This window comes from Python bivittatus, unplaced genomic scaffold (assembly GCF_059951505.1).
Source record: "Python bivittatus isolate LINGU-HERP-01145 unplaced genomic scaffold, Pbiv_v1 ctg000020_np1212, whole genome shotgun sequence".
Taxonomy (NCBI): domain Eukaryota; kingdom Metazoa; phylum Chordata; class Lepidosauria; order Squamata; family Pythonidae; genus Python; species Python bivittatus.
The window spans coordinates 118,797,501-118,814,854 of NW_028277030.1; the positions used below are offsets into that span (position 1 = coordinate 118,797,501).

At 35.4% G+C, this 17,354-nt stretch overlaps 1 protein-coding gene across 2 annotated transcripts in view; it reads right to left on the reverse strand.

The window, feature by feature from the left end:
• Window positions 1–17,354, reverse strand: part of SRBD1 (S1 RNA binding domain 1) — a 206,253-nt gene that overhangs the window by 127,742 nt on the left and 61,157 nt on the right. The window lies entirely within an intron of this gene.

Genomic DNA, 17,354 nt, shown 5'->3' on the forward strand with positions numbered 1-17,354 from the left:
AGTAAAATCAGCATTGATTAAAGCATTTACTGTGTTTCAGAAAATCCCTTTTCTACAAGCCATCTTGTGCTATGAAATTCAAAAAGTAGTTTCCAGTATCACATTTAAAATTGCTCTAGACTGCTAAAACCACAGATTAATTACTTTTGTTGGACTGTGATGAATAAAGGGGGCTTTAATTGAGCCCACACGGCAGTATTAAAACCATTGCGCAGAAGCTTTGTTCTAACCCTTTCTCTAGGAAATATAAAGAGAATTACTTTTCAAGTAATTTCTCCCAACATATTGTCAATAATTTTTGAACATAGCTGATAATGCTTTCCAAAGTACATTCTGTCTTTTAAATAAAGTATATAAGAACACCATCCTCAGTTTAACACATTTTCTGTCACAGTAACATCAAAAAAATCAAATCACTGTTTCTCACAATAAGAAGGCGCTTTTATCCTCACATCAGCAATGCCACAGATGTGCTTAGTTGTGAATGCTTTAAAAACAAAACAAAACCAGGAAACAAAAGCCCAAACCACTTTACTTTATAAAGATGACATGTTATTGATTTTAAATACATTAGAATGTATAACCTCATTATTCATGGAAAAATTAAATATATTTCTATATATAAATGTGACATATAAATAAATTAATTAACAAAATGTTAAAGTAGAAGAGCAGGGGACTGCTTCAGTGGGAATATCTATTTCCATTATATATTTATATATTATATTTTAAGTTTCCTAATTGCATCATACTGACTCTTCCAATTTTTAAGATGTGAAATGTTAAAACAGCCCAAGATGCAAATGGAACATACTTTCAAGCAAAGAATGCAAATTATTTTAAAATACTCGGATTCAGAAATTTTTACTCTATTGTGCAAAAAATCCACTGCATGCAGCTGGTATATCAAAATACACACCAGCAAATACTATAAAGAAATTCTTCTCCCCCCAAAAGTAATTACATTTATTGCAGCAGCACAGATCTGAAAATTCTCCCATGAAACAGGATGACACTGTGAACAGAAGGACAGGTTTATAAAAATATGTATTAATTTCACCCCTCCTTAGCCAAGATTTTACAGGCTTACTGTGATTTATTTCCAAACTGCACAGGCAGACTTGCCCGTGTGAACTGAGGCAGGGGTGGGGGTGGGGAAGAAAAGGAGGGTCTAACTATTCTTGATTACAGTTATCAATTACACATGTTTCCAGCAACATACCACCAGTCACAGATGACAACCTTTTAGTCCTGGGTAATGCTTAAAGTGGGATAAAACATGGGAAGGATGAAACCTGGGATTAAGGACTCTTCCATTTCTTTTTCAATGGATACAACTAAATCTAACTGGAAATTACACCATCTCTTCTATTTCTTTTCTTATGGTTCTAAGATATTAGGAACATTAAGAACTGAATAAAAAAAAAAAAATCAGGAAAACCGACTGTGTCAAACAGCAGAGATTTGCAGGCTTGATGACAAATTTGTAAGAAGTACTCTGCTGTTGTATTTTAAAAGTGTGCGCACATTTTTTGATGTCTTCATCAGAGAATGGCAAACTTCACAGAATCATGGAATGCTGTTATGAACAATCAAATTATTACTGCAGAGCAGCAGTCTCCAGAGCAATCTTCCTCAGTTTGTATCCCTTCATATTTATTGGGATTGCCATTCTTACAATTCTTAATAAACATGCCATTGGCTAACTTGGCTAGGAATTTTGAGAGTTGTAGTCCCAAACATCTGGGAGACATACAATTTGGGAATGCTGATACTGAATAGTTTTGAACTAGGACCAGAAAGATTCCAGTTCAAATTCTCATTCACACTTAAAATGTTTAGGTCAACTTGATCCAGTTCTACCTGACAGAGGAATTAATTGGAAGTAGGGTGTGGAGGACTCAGATTTACAATCAGAGCTGTTTGGACAAAGATCAGGATAAATCTGTACTAAATTATTATAATCACTGTGGAAAACTCTCCTCCACTACTCAGAACAGAAGATCAGGCAATGTTGATTTTGTGTTCAAGGCATTAAACTGCTGGAAGCAGAGGATGTTTTGCTGTATAGAGCTATCGATATATCTGGTATGAGAAATTCAAGTACAGAACCCTGTGTCTGGAATATGGCTTGCCCTCAGCAGATAGATACAAATGAAGACAATACTCCAGATCACTGCAATGAGATAAAGATAAAGCACTTCACACATTAACAGATCTGTACAAATGATAAACAAACAATAGTGAACAGCTTAGATTTTTAAGAGAATTGTTTAAAGCAAATTCAGGAAAGGTAAATGTCATCAGGTTTCTAAAATTAATTCAATCCATATATTTAATCTTTGAAGTTCAATATGTGGAAGACAATGATTTTAAATAAATTTTAGTTAAAGTACAAGAAAAAAGTGTACATCATCTGGGTTTTAATCTGTTTAAAAATGGCAAAAAACTGAGCATGAATTTGGCATTCTCTGTATGTCTTACTCATAGTTAAACAAAGTTAAAATATATAAAACAGGTGAAGTAGAAAATATTTTATTGGAACCAGTTCTACTGTATGGAATAAATACGTTTTGCATTACATAGAACTTACTCAAAATTATTATCCAAAAGCTATGCTAGCTGAGAATTTTGGAATTGATGTCTAATACTAGTGTCCAATTGAAAAGTTTATATAATAACAATGCAATACCTAATGCATAAAGTTGTTTGGTTTGCTCTCTCAGGCATGTTCTTCTTAATTTCAAATGACAATATATGTGGCATCAAAAATTGACCTGAAGAATTAAAACAGCTTTGAGAATACGTTTTAGAAAATAAATTGCTTCCTACGGACATATAAACCAATTTGTATGCTCATCAAAGATATGTGTGCTTAGAGAAAGATAAAAAAAGAATGAAAATAGCTATTATTTGTTAGCTATAACTATCCTGAGTGAGATGCATTTTGTAACAAAGGCTTTTAAACAGTAGCAAGAAAAATGTAATCATTAGGTTCTCTACGAAGATCACCACTGATCTGGGTGACTTCATAACTGGACTGCATACAGAAATAGATAAAAAAATATTACATGCCACTGTGGCTATATACTATCTCTGTGAACCCTTCAGAGAAGACCAAAGGGACGGGTTTTCAGGAAAGCAGGGAGAAGGGGAAAAACTCCCATTGCCAGAACTCTCATGCGATATTGGATTTCACTCAGTATGTATTAAGGCTGTTTGTTCTTCCTACTTTCTTCTTAAAATATATTTCATAGCTACAAAATTATTACAGCCACACAACAATGATCTTACTTCTTTTCAAAAGAAAATATATTGGAGGCTTTGAAATGTATACTTAATATTGTATTTTTTTTAGAGAATAAACATTTAGTTTGTTACACAGACAGTTGTAATAAACATAACTGAAGCAACGAAAAGGAGAAAATTCTCTCAATTAGACACATTTCCTAAACAATATTCTGACAACATGGATGCAATCCCAAATACAATTCAGCACAAGACAACTTTACTTGAAATATTTAATATTTGGTAATCTCTACATCATTTGACCTGTTACCTACACAAGATTTCAAAGTTGTATTTTTACCTACAACTAAAACGCATTCAAATACTGGCACAGAATTTCCTTTTGAATAATGCATACAAAAACTAAATCAAAGAAAACTGGTATGAACTGAAGAGAAGTAAATGGTTATGTCAGAGTCTGCATGTCTAAAAATATTGCTTTAGCACCATCTGGTGCCTATCCATAAATACTGCAAAAATATGGAGAGCTTCAGTATTTAGATCAGCATTGGACACAGCCTATAAATACATAAACTATCAAACTAATGAAGTTTATTCTCTATCAGGACAGTGTGGATTTTTAAGCTGAATTTATTATCAAAACCTCCCTTTGATTATTATCATGGGCATATCACTTTTAAAATAAATCTTAGTTCCTTGCCATATACATAAATGGAATCAAAACAACCTTCTATTTTATAAGCAAATCAGATCTCTATGGCCATATTTGTACTTTACAGCAAAATACTATATTTCATCATCATCTGCATAAATCTTATTTCTGATTGCAATTGACGTAATTTTATAGTATGCTATGCTAAAATATGGAGATCCTACTTTAGATTAAGTTGCTCTCCAATCCACATTTTTCTGACTGTAATTTTTGGTTCTAATTTGCACTTATCCAAATGTTGAAAAAAAAAAAGCTTTAGAACTCAACATACATTTCTTTAAACAAATTTCTTCTTTATCGCTTCTAAGTAATTGCTGAGAACCCAGTATGAATTGGTACCCAAGGCCAATTATCAAAAATGTTCTGGTATTTATTAGAATGTTTTTGAAGAGAAACATTCAGCTAAATATTTTTTATGAAATCATAATTTAATTAATTACTGTACATAAACCTGTTTCTTCAGTCAAAATGTTTCTTCTTAAAATAGAATGTAATTCATTTTATGTTAATTCATTATTTTAGATGTATTCATTTTATCTTTGTACCTACTATCAGCATCACTGTAGAAAGAACTGAACAGTTTTTGTTGATTATTTACTTCAATTAAAACTGGGGGAAAATTCCCTTTTGAACTCTACTAGCTCCCCAAATATGGGAAAATGTTCTTTGCACTCTTAGCTCCCAAAATGGTAGATAAGAATATTTTTGCATGTAAAAGACAGAAAGTGCTGCAATAGACTACACCATGATGGAGTAACACAAACACTGTCTGTTTGCTTATTTATTGCAAAGTTACATTTGCTCTACAGAAAGACTCTGGGCAGCTTACAAATATTGTAATCCTCAACAACCCATCAAAACCATAAAACAGGAACAGAGTAAAAGAATTACTGTTTCTCTTTAGGATGGAACCAGTCATGTCTCTACAAAGAAAGATATGATGCAGCAATTTAACTACTTTTATATATTACATTTTATTATATTATATTATATATACATTTATACATTATAAAGAATACAATAAACAGGAATCTGATCCAGCAAAAATTGAAGAATACTTGAATGAAATATTGTCTATAAAATTTACAGATTGACAAAAAGAGGCTCTTATTTGACCTATATCAGAAGATGAAATTAAAGAGATTTATTAAAAAGATTGAATAAAACTCTAGGACCTGATGGTAATTTGGCAATCTATTATATGACTTTCCAAGAAATTCTGATTAAATCTTCTGATTAAAGTTATGAACAGAGAGAACTGGTACAAGATGTTTTATTGCTGGTAAATCACTATCGTCTTGATTGCTAAAGTGAGTAATTCTTTTTCTAAAAAATGCTGGAAATGTAATGAATAGATTGGATCTTTTTTCATATGTGGTGGAAATGTTGTAAAGCTCAACAATACTGGAAAATAATCTGTTGTAGAATGGAGCAAGTTTTAAAAGTGGTAATCCCATTTCATCCTGAAATACTTTTATTAAACTTCACTAAACCATACATTCCTTCAAAATATCCTGAATTGGCATTGAAAATGTTAATGGATGCAAAGATCATATATGCTTTTTATTGGAAAAGATCTTTGATCCCCTCTATGGCAGAATGGTTAACCAAACTGTAGGAGTATGCTATGATGTCTAAAAAAACTTTATGTTTAAAAAGTAAATCTGATATAGAATTCAATTCTATTTGGAAATAATTTTTAAACTACAAGTTTACACACGGAATTATGCCACATCCAAAATTCAGGTTTGAGAGTTCATATTCTAAATTGACATATAATTTAGTCTATGTATTGCTTTATCACCTAATTTCTCTTTCTCTCTCCCTTTTTTAATGGCTTCAGTTATGCTAACCAAGTACTTTTAAAGTTTAATAAAGACATGTTTTGGTTAGAAAGTGGATATGAAATACTCTGTAGTATTATAAGCTCTTAATGATGTATCAAAGTATATTACTCATATGATATTTTAGGTTTGTTGGCTATCCATCCATATTTTGCTGTTTGTATTTGTTTTTTTATTTGCATTATCTATTTTTATATTCTTTTAAACTTTGTATTATCATTTTCCTTTATTTTTTAAAATATAATAATAATAATAACAACAACCCCATGAAACAAGTAAACCCATAATCAATTAAGAATATCTTAAGCAAAAATTAAACCAGGACGTAAAGCAAAGATTAAAAACTAACACCAGCCCAGCAAGACATTGCTTTAAGTTCTGAACACTCAGCAAAAAAGCACCATCTTCATCATCTTCCTGAAAGGCAGCATTGTATTTTATATCTCATCAACACCTCAAGAAACAAGCTGTTCTCCAGGATAGGTGCCACCAAGAAGGTGTTACCAGGCTTCCACCCTCCTAACATCCCATGGAGATTAAATCTAAAGCATCTGTTCACAGGATAAATGCATGGTAGAGGCAAGTTCTGACTGGAGAAGAGAGCCATGCTGATAACAAGGACCTGACCCATAAAGAGCTACAAAAGTTAATACCAGCACTTTAAATTGTACTCAGTAATTTCTAAGCAGAGAGACAGTTTGGTGTAGTGGTTTAAGGCACTGGACTAGAAACCAGGACATTGTGAATTCTAGTCCCACCTTCGGCACAAAGCCCGCTGGGAGACTTTAAGCTAGTCGTTCTCTCTCAACTCTAGAAAAGACAGTGGCAACTTCTGAAAATCTTGTCAAGAAAACTGCAGGGACTTATCCAGGCAGTTGCCAGGCATCAAGACTGACTCAAAGGCACAAAACAAAGCCAACAAACAACCCCCGCAATTGGCAGTCCGTTCAGAGCCTGCAATGTAAGTATTGTCCTGCAGAATGCCGCCCACCAGCAAGCCGGGTGCTGCATTCTGCACCAACTAAGTTTCCAGGTGGTTTTCAACAGCAGTCCTAATATGGCCAGTCGATTCCATTTGTTGTCTTAATTGGGGATATAACACTCTTTTTATGTACAGCTAAATGAAACATCTCACACATTGAATTCTGATATTCCTTTAGTCTTACTCTTTTACTATGTGGTGCTAGAGCACTTCTCATTTCAATGTATTTCAGCTACCCCTAGCAAGTGCATTTGTACAGTCAAAACTCTGCCCCCATTTTAGAAACATACTCCATGCACATGCCAAAATATCATTCCGTCTCACTCATCTCTTTTCTTTGAGTGGATTCTCAAAGCTTTAAATTAAAAAAAAAAAAAATCCCTCTTATGAAACAAATGCACTCCCATATAGAGCTCAACTGGATTTAAATCCCTACTTGAGCTCACTCATCACTTTTCATTATTCTTCCCATAAAGCAATACAAGTGCTTTGCAAAAACACATTTCAAGATTATGCCCTGTAAATGTTGTACTGGTGAGTGAAAAGAACGTGCAGTTGCAACTATGTATCTCCATGCACACACAAAAGGAGGACAGAATTTCACTGTGACCCTTAGTCAACAGCAACAAGAAAACCAAAATAACGTAGAGCTTATTTCTAATGTTGCTGCTTGCCAGTGTGAGCAATTCTCACAAAGCACAGAAGATGATAAAGCTTTCATCGTAAATTAAAACACAGTGTGCGTATGGTAAAATCCATCAGATGCAATCAGAACTCAAAATGCATTGGATTAAAAAAAATAACAGCCCAACACACTTCTGAACATCATGATAAATGTCAATTTCAACAAGCTGACCTATTAATGTCATGGTCCTTTCAGATGGCTTATTCTTGTAGGAAGGCTGAGCCAAAGTGACTCTGAAAACCATTGAAGCTACAGAGCCAGACACAGGGAGCAGGGAAAGACCGATCCTTGAATGCCTGGGACATCTTTTTTCTTCCAGAATCCAGATTCTCTAATACAGCCTGTCTCAACTCGGGTTCTGCAAAAGGTCATGACTGAAAAAAAATGAACTTTTTTTTTTAACGTCACATGCCTTGCAATGCTAGCACCCACAGTGGTAGGAACTTTTATGCACTGCAACTCAGCTGCTAGCCTGCCACTTTTCTGTTGTTGTAAATTGTGGATTGTACAGATTAGAAGTGAATTATATTGTGAAGCTTTTACATTTCTTGCCATTTTTATGCAGGGGTTTCCTGATGCTTTGGTTGCTCCAGGTTTCAGGAAGACCAAAATTTGGTTAAAGTGAGTGTGGCAAGGTTAGTGTACATCATCCCCTCTCTCTCCTCAGCAGCTCCTGCATGGCATATTTCACTGGCCCACCAGCTCCCCTTATTCCCAGTGCCCTTCCTCAGACATTGCCAACGTCTCAGTGTGGCATATCCTACTGGCCAGTCTACCACCCAATCTTCTCAATGCCTTCTCTTCCCCCCCTCCGTTCAGCTGCCAATGTCGTTGGCATTTTTCCTGCTTCCCCTGAACCTTTCTGCCCACAACAAAAACAGCCCCATTTCATTCCTTGAAAGAAACCAAACACCACAGAAAAATGCATTTATTTTCACCATGGAGAAAAAGCATCGATATTTTACACTAAATAAGCTTGTTCTAATCTGGGGATACCAAGGAAGGATAGTTGATTCAAACTGACAACATGGTGATCAGCTCACCATGGAGGAATAAAAGAACTAAGGCAATAAATCCATATAGAGTTTCCCTAAAAAGATTGTCATTTCAACTGCATGGCATCCATTTTCTACAGCAATGTCCCACAATACTTCTAATCAATGGATTTCTACACTGAACATTTCCAATGCATTTCCTGGAGATTACCATGTTTACCATATAATGAATCTCCAAAGCCTACCAAAAGTTTTAATCTGTAATTCTTATCATCTCTGCTCATTGGTCATGATGGTTGAGGCTGATCTAAATTATAGTTAACATCTGGAGAGTCTCAGTCTGGTAAGTCACTCAAAGTAATAAATTTAGGAACTTGGAAAAAATGATCTGAAAATTTCTGTACTATAATAATGACAGGATATATATATACTTAGGTTCATCTTGCATACTTACTGTAAATTATAATGCATATATACAATGCACATAATATCTCAATAACATTAGTATCCAGTGATGGAAACAAATATCTTATGTCTCTGCCATATCTAAGACTCACCAAAAAACCCACAACTATTTGATTCCTTTTGTGTTTCCACAGAAAAATAAACTGCTTCAGAGGAGAAGGTGGAGAAAAATCCAACTATATAGATCTTAGCCTTCATCAAGTAATGGAAAGATGGGGTGATGGCCAGTCTAGACTAGTTCTTCAATTATATTTTAAGAAGTTAGAAGGAATTAAAAGCTGTTATGTCATGAATTTATAGCAATACTGTTATCACTGTTTGATTTTAATATTTGAAAAATGGATAGATTAATATTATGGAGGATAATGGAGATCTATGTATCATATACAGAACAAATGCACAACACTACCCATGAGTAGGTTCCAAAATTATATGTTCGCCTTTTTATAGAAGGTTGGTTTAAAAAGGAGCAAAGGTTTTTGCAAAATCAGTGTCACAAATTATCACAATGTTGAATTTAATCCATTATTTTAATTTAAATTAAACCACCATCAAAGTGATTTTTTTTACTCTTTTTTTATTGGCCCTGCTTAGTTGTCAGAATATATTGCTCCCCACACACTATTAAAGGCTTAGTTTGCTACACACACTCCCATTCCCAAATCACATTGAATGGTCAGAGTGGGGAAGAAAAAGCACCATATTATCAAATGAGAACCAGACCAAATCAAATTGATTTTCCAATCATACCAGTTAGGCTGTAGCTCAGACACTACAAAAGCAATTTTTCCTAATACCCTTATTTATTATTCCTGGTCCCACAAGCAATAATGAAATACTAGCCAGTGTTCAATTTAGGCAAGAAGAAGATACTTTGATTCTTATTAAAAAATTCATCAATAATGCATGGGCCTTAATGGATGTGTGCCTACATGGAAAGAGATATGGAGTGGGATACCTCAGAATTCTGTCCTGGGTCCAGTGCCTTCAATATTTTTATAAATGACTTAGGTGACGGGACAGAAGGGATGCTCGATAAATTTGCAGATGAAAGCAAGTTGGGGGGTCAGGGGGATTGTTAAAACATCACAAGACTAGATCAGGGTTCAAAAGACCCTTAATAGGCTTGTACACTGGACCTTTTTGAAGAAAATGCAGTTCAATGATGAGAAATGTAGGTTTCTGCATTTAGGTAGGAAGAATCAGATGTACAAGTACAAGATAGGTGGTACCTGGTTTAGATGGATTTGTGAGAAGGATCTGGGTGTCCTGGTAGACCACAGATTAAACATGAGCCAACAGTATACTGCAACTGCCAAAAGAGCAAATGCAATGTTGGGCTACATCAGTAGAGGTATAATGTCGAGTTCACAGGAAATGACAGTGCTGTTCTGTACTGCATTGGTCAGACCACACCTGGAATACTGTGTGAGGTTTTGGTTGCCACAACACAAGAAAAATGCTAAGGAAGAGGAAAAAGAAGAGCAACAGAGATGGTAAGCAGCTTGGAGGTGAAATCTGATGAACAACAATTAAAGGAACTGGGTGTGTTTAGCCAAGAGAAGTCTAAGAAGACATGATAGCAGCCTTCTAATGCTTGTCACAGGGAAGAGGGTGTGGATTTATTCTCTGTAGTGCCTCCGCATAGGGCAAGAACCAATGGCTGGAAGCTTTACAAAGAGAGATCTGAATTCAAGATAAGGAGTAATTAATTTAAATTAATGAATCGTTAATCAAAATAAAGAAAGCTACTTAGCAGTGAAACACTTGCCTCCTAGAATTGTGGATGCTCAGTCACTGGAAATTTTCAAACAAAGGTTGGATAGCTATTTGTCTAGGATAGTCTAAGGATTCCTGCCCTGGGCAGAGGGTCCAAAGTCTCTTCCATCCCTATGATTCTAATTTCTCAGTGATGTATTGCAAGCAAAAAGTCTGCCAGTGTAACATTAAACCAGTGTTTCTTGGTTGGCAACTTTAAGATATGTGGACTTCAACTCCCAGGATTCCCCAGCCAGCAAGAACAGATAGGACAGGTTTTCTCCAAACAGAAAGAATTAACAGTGCCAAAAAAAAAAAAAAGCAAAAACAAAAACAAAAACAAAAAACCCAAAACAAATAACAAGAACAGCAAAAACAAAATTTAAACATTTGGACCATCATTTAAGTCTGCCACATTCCTGTCCATCAAATCCTCTTTAAGCTTTTGCTTAAAAAACAAACTGGAGCCATTTACAAGAATTTGCATTTTCTCCCTTCATGCACAAACAGGAATAGCAAGCCTGTTTTTCAGGCCTAAAATATGCCCATCAGAATTAATCTGTTGCTTTTAAGTTTAAAGAAGCCATAGCAACAGTCAGGAAATTTTTTTATGCTTGTTATGTACAATGGTCACAATGTACATAATGAATGATGCTGGTATTATATGTTTTTGTTTTAATAGTTTGCTGATTATTAACCAATAACAGCCATGCTCCACATGGGATTTTCATGTGAGATGGCAGCCACAGAGTGAAATGAGTTTCTCATCTCTTCCAGGCATGACTGAAAACACAATGAGCACGTTATACTATGACAGATAATTTTGCAAATACTGAGCTCAAAAAATAATATTTTGCCTTAACAAGCTGAGATATGAATCCTTTTCTCCAACCATGCAAATTCATAGCTCCTCTTTTCATATGGGTCATGATTAAAACCGAAATTGAAGCTTTTAGTTAACCATAATTATTCTCTTCCTCAAAATAGGCCAGCCATATATTTCAATTTCAAACCATGATAGAAGCTTCTTGGTTTTATTTTTGGTCTCTCTTTGAAGAAAAGAGGAAAGGAACTGCTTCTGATAAAAAGCTCATTCATAATATTCAGCTTATTAAGTTGAAATATGACTATTACAAAAACACTGCAGGATTTCATTGATTCCACTCTTCTTTTAAGAAACAGTGTAATAAAACAACAGCTTTCACACTGTTAACTACTTATTCTCAGACAAATAAGTGGAAATAGCAGAACAATTTTAGTACTATTATAAAACTAAACCTCTCCCATAAGTTCTTCATCTCTACCAAATAAAACAAACTGTGCAACTGTGACACTGGAATCCTTTATGCATTCATCTATGAACCATGCCCTCAGCATGTATTTGTAAAGAGAAGAACGGTCAGATATCTGTCTTCATCTTGTAAGAAAGGGGTGCAAATGGCAGGTGTCACAGAGTGTTAACTTCATATGTGGTGCTCAAAGGCAGAAAAACCACCAGCAGCATGTGGCCATGTCAGAATGGCACACTGACTGCTGTACGAATACATATCTGAAAAGAGCAAATCTCAGAATCTGTTAAATCAGTTGGGGCCAGATGCTGTTATCATAACAAAGCTGGTTCGGATCATTCTTCTTCCAACAGAATCGGGGAAATAAAATCCTGGTATTATAATTTAAAAATGTAATAATTACTAAGGCTATGCAAATTTGAAAGGAAAGGAGTGTCTTTTTTCAGACTCATGCAACTGGTCTGGAAGTTGCTTCTGGGTATCTCCACATGCATATTTTTACCAGCAAAGTGAAGTGGCATGTATACATAGGAGCAGTTTCCAAAGGAACCACACCAGCCTGGAAAAAGCACCATTATTTTAACAATTTGAAAACAGGTGCTGCATAGGTGCTCCCATGCCTTCCAACATTCCTGGCACTTGTCCCCATTATTTTCTACTGACACTTTGAAAGTGTAGATCTCTCTCAGATAATAAACTATTCTTTAGGCTTCTTTCTTTATTGAAAAAAATAAAGAATATCTTTAAATATACGTAGTTTTCTAAGCACAAAATTAAGTTTACATTCAAAATGTAGCATAAAAATGGGAATAATGTGCTCCTAGTAGAAAACATTATTTCAACTAACCTTATATTCTCTTGTGTATTCTCTTTTCATTATGTAATGTAAAACCATCTTTTTATACATCAGGTGTGTTTTAAGCTAATTTTCTCTGCGGACCTATTTTCAAGACCACGAATTGAACTGACCTCTTTTTAAAATATCTATTAAATATATATATATATATATATATATATATATATATATATATATAATTGTATGCTTTATTAATTTCTATATTCTTAATCTGAGATATCTGCATTTGGGATTTTATATTCTTTATATTCTTTTGTTTACTAAATGCTAGAAAGACAATATAATAGCACTTTTATTGCTTACAGCATGTGTATGCCACTGATTTCCTTTAAAAAAAAAAACTATCTCATCTATCATAAAAATATTGCTGTTTACTTGTAGGCAGTGATGGGACTGAGCACATCCAGTCAGTATATTTAACAGTCAGCAAAACAGCAATAGAATACTAGACTCAAAATTCAAATTGCATCTTCAGCTAGAATATATCACTGTAAAGCTAAAGAAAAAGAAAATAACATTGAAGCTTACATTAATAGACAGATAAACGATAGACAGCCAACCTCTAAGCACATGCTTATAAAATACATGCTTAAAGCAGACCCTGAAGCATTTCTCATCAACTCAGTCTCATCAATCAAAAGCTCTAAAAATATGCAGTCCATTTCCTTGTCTTCTCTACTGTTCCTCATTGTCACAATACCAAATATTATTTTTCCCAGTTACATATGTTCAGCATCTGTCATCACAGATCCAGATCTGAATCCAGACTGGCCCCAAATATCAGGTAATCTGAGAATCACTACTGCCCTGATCTCCAAGACAGAACAGCAGAGTTATAACCTTGCTTTAAGAGATTCACATTAAAGCAGTGTTAAATTAGCCCAGGGTGTTTCAATGACATCATACATTTAATCAGGTAGATCTTCAGACATTCGTTTAATGCAGCTTAGGAAATGACATACATGAGGCATAAGCAGATATCCCTGAAAACAGAACAATGCCGCATTGAGCTAGATCAGCCACCCTACCCCCACCAAATATGACATGTAAAATCCATAATTAAGATGCCCACATTTTTGTTTATTTTTTATTTACTATCTAGCAGTCAAACAGAATTGCTTTGAAGTTCAAAAAAAAATTATCCTAGATAGGTCATTTGACTCTTTCCTCCCATGCCCGCTCAAATTTAAGCATCCTCCCCTTATTGCTTCACTTATAAAAAACAGCAGCACTGCAACTGATTTAGATTAGAGAAGTGGACTGGAAGAAGAATATTAACACCCAACACAATCAACAGCAGCCAGAGCCCATGCACCCCAAACAGACACATTACTAGTGGTGGTACTCAGCCACCCACCATTTAAAAATTTCCCACATGGCTAGACATCATGGCATCACTTGGAAAGCTGTAAGAAATTTAAAATGGTGATCAGGAACCAAAGAGGATCACTTGTTCAGAACCTTTTAAACCTGAAGCAGGCTGTAGTTTATTATCTCTTCAGATTTTCAAAGCAACTACATGGAAATACTAGTTAAGTTAAAAAAAACACCTGTGAGCATGGATTTCCCATGTCACATTTAGTTAAAAGACATATGTCCTTTTTGATCCAGAAAGAGAAAGGTAATCAGGACAGTTTGAAATACAAGGCACAGACTGACTCAACCTGAGATTATTATTTATTAAATTTATAAGACTGCCCAACTCTATCATGACTAGGCAGCCCCCAATATTAATACGATTTCAAAATCCAAACCAAAGCACAATGAACATCTGGAAGAAAAGGGGAAAAAAAGCTTTAAAAAGAACTATATAACAACAAGGGGGCTGCCATCCACTCCAGCACAAGCCTGGAGGAAGAACCAAAGACACATTGATTTATATTTTAATCCCTCCCCCAAAGCAATACCTATTATACCTATACCTGTATGCAAACCTTCCTCTCCCTGATATTTTCCAAATGTGTTTAGACTATAGCTCTTAGAATTCCTTAACCAGCATGTCTAATTCTGGGGAATTCTGGAATTTGTCATAGCAACATATCTGGAGGGTGCCAGGTTATGGGAAGTTGGCCTGACATTTGATATACACATTACAAAAACTACTTTGATGGTTCTTCCATAGTATAGCAACATTTTTTTAAAATCATAAATCTTGCAGTGAAGTAGCTACTAGCCAAAAAGAAACTGCTAAAGGGCAAAGCTCACATCCTATATCTGAACTACTGAGAAACAGGATGGGATTGTGAAATAAGTAAAGAGCCTCTATCTTTCTTACAAGCAGTCATGTTTTGGGTTTGGACTTGCTATCTCACACACAAAATGCTTATTTGTATTTCTAACAAGTGAAAGTAAAAAATGTATAATATGGTCACAATCAATCTGCATCAGTGCCATAGCCACTATGGCCCTTATTCTCCAATTATCCCCAAATAAAGTGCAGCCCCAAGTTGCCATATATCCTCCTCCATCTATTTCTTGTTTTACTAAAGGATCCCCATTTAGTAAGCTGAAGATATGTAACTGATTTTTCACTGAGGGTACCCACTTTATAGAAGGAAAGGAAGTCCTTCCTTCTTTGTAAGGAAGTCAGCTAGAAGGTCAACTATTTATTTATTTATTTGTAACATTTATTTGGCTGTCCAACAAGCAGCTTACAAAAAAATTCAACAAAACCTTATGAAAAGAATACAAAATCACAGTATATGAATCTACAAGAAATAGTGAAACAATAAAATGGTGATCCAATCTAAATAACACCATCATCCAATTAGAGCTCCAACACATCTCAATAGTCAGTCCTATGACGTGGACTAGATCAGAAAACTGATTCCACAAGAAGACTAGAACTATACTTTCTTGAGATAGGCTATAGTAACAGAATCTTGCAAGTCTGCCTATGTTTTCCCTTCCCTCCTTCTTATACCCCCAGGAGTCAGGGAGACATTAATCCAAGTCTCTTTCTTATACTCTCCTGGCCCCCTGGGCTTAACATCTGCTTCAGTAGCTGTTGCTGACTTAATAACTTTTGAATTCCCTCTCCAAGATCATCTTCATGGCTCCCTACACTGACCCAAAGACAGACAGGTATTGACAACCTTTCTAAAGGATAGCAGGATTGAGACCAACCATGTGTCAGGAGAAAGGTCATTCCATAAATTAGGGCCTGCCACCTAAAAGATGCCCCTCCTAGGTCCCAAAAGATGGCATTGTTTCAACAACAGGACTGGAAGTGTTCCCTCCTTATCAGAATGTGTGGGGTGGACAGATACCCTGAGGAGAAGGTGGTCCCTCAAGTAACCTGGTTGTATGCCATGTAGGGTTTTAAACCAGCACCTTGAATTGTAACTGGAAGCCAATGAGGAGCCAGTGTAGCTTGCAAAGTGGTGGTGTCACATAGACATAGCAAGAAGCGCCAATAACAACCTGCACTGCTTCATTCAATTGTAGCTTCTGGATGGTCTTCAAGGGCAGCCCCATGTAGAGCATATTGCAATAATCCAATGGGGGTGTGTGACTAAAGTGGGAGTGACTGTGAGCAGGCCTACCAGTCCAGAAAGGGGCACAACTGGCTTACAAGACTAAGTTGTGCAAAGGACCCCTTGGCCACAGCTGCCACTTGATCCTCAAGCAGGAGTTTTGAGTCCTGGAGGATCTTCAAACTGTGCTCAGGGTCCAAGTGTGGCAATGTCACCCCACTCAGAGTCAAGGATGGAAACTCTCCATTTCTGGGACCCAAGGGGCTCAAAACACACAGTCGCTCAGGCTTGGCAGGGTTAAGGGCCAATTTTTTACCTTGTGCCATTTTTAATTTGATTTTATTTCTTTACTATATATGCAGAGATTTTGTTGCTGCTGCTTTCCTCACATATACTTTTAAATAATTAGGCTGAAAGGAGAGCATGCTCTTTTTAATAACTCTAAAAAGAGGTTTTGGGGGTGCACCTTATCATGCAAGGTTGAAAATGCAGTGCCTACCAATCTTTTGCTAAGGAATACTTCATTTTGCATCCCCAGCAATCTTCTGCTAAGGAATATTTCTTTTTACATCCAATTATTCTTCTATTTTTTTCACATTTACAAGAAACAAAAACTACCTTAATAATGCACTGGTGCAACCCATCTTGGTATTCTTGTTGTCAGGAAGTGAAAGTCAGCATACTACTTCTTTTGTATCATTTATATATTTTATTTCTTCCATGATGGAACTCCAGCTGAAAAGGCTTGGAATCCCAGGTAGTCTTTAATCCAGACTTTGCCAAGGTCCAGACATAGTCTGCTTCAACAAGGTTGCTGCAGTATATGCCCTCATAACATGTCCTGGGGCTTGTGCAATCAATAGTCTTAATAATTGTAACACATTGCTTTAGAACAGCCAGATTTCAATTTGAACATCCTTTTTAAAGATAAAATATTTCAAAATGTCCTAAATGCTGGTAAATGAAATCTGTACTTAAGATTGACTGTTGCTTATAATAATCTATCCCAATTAAAAAATATTACTTATATACTTATTTAATTG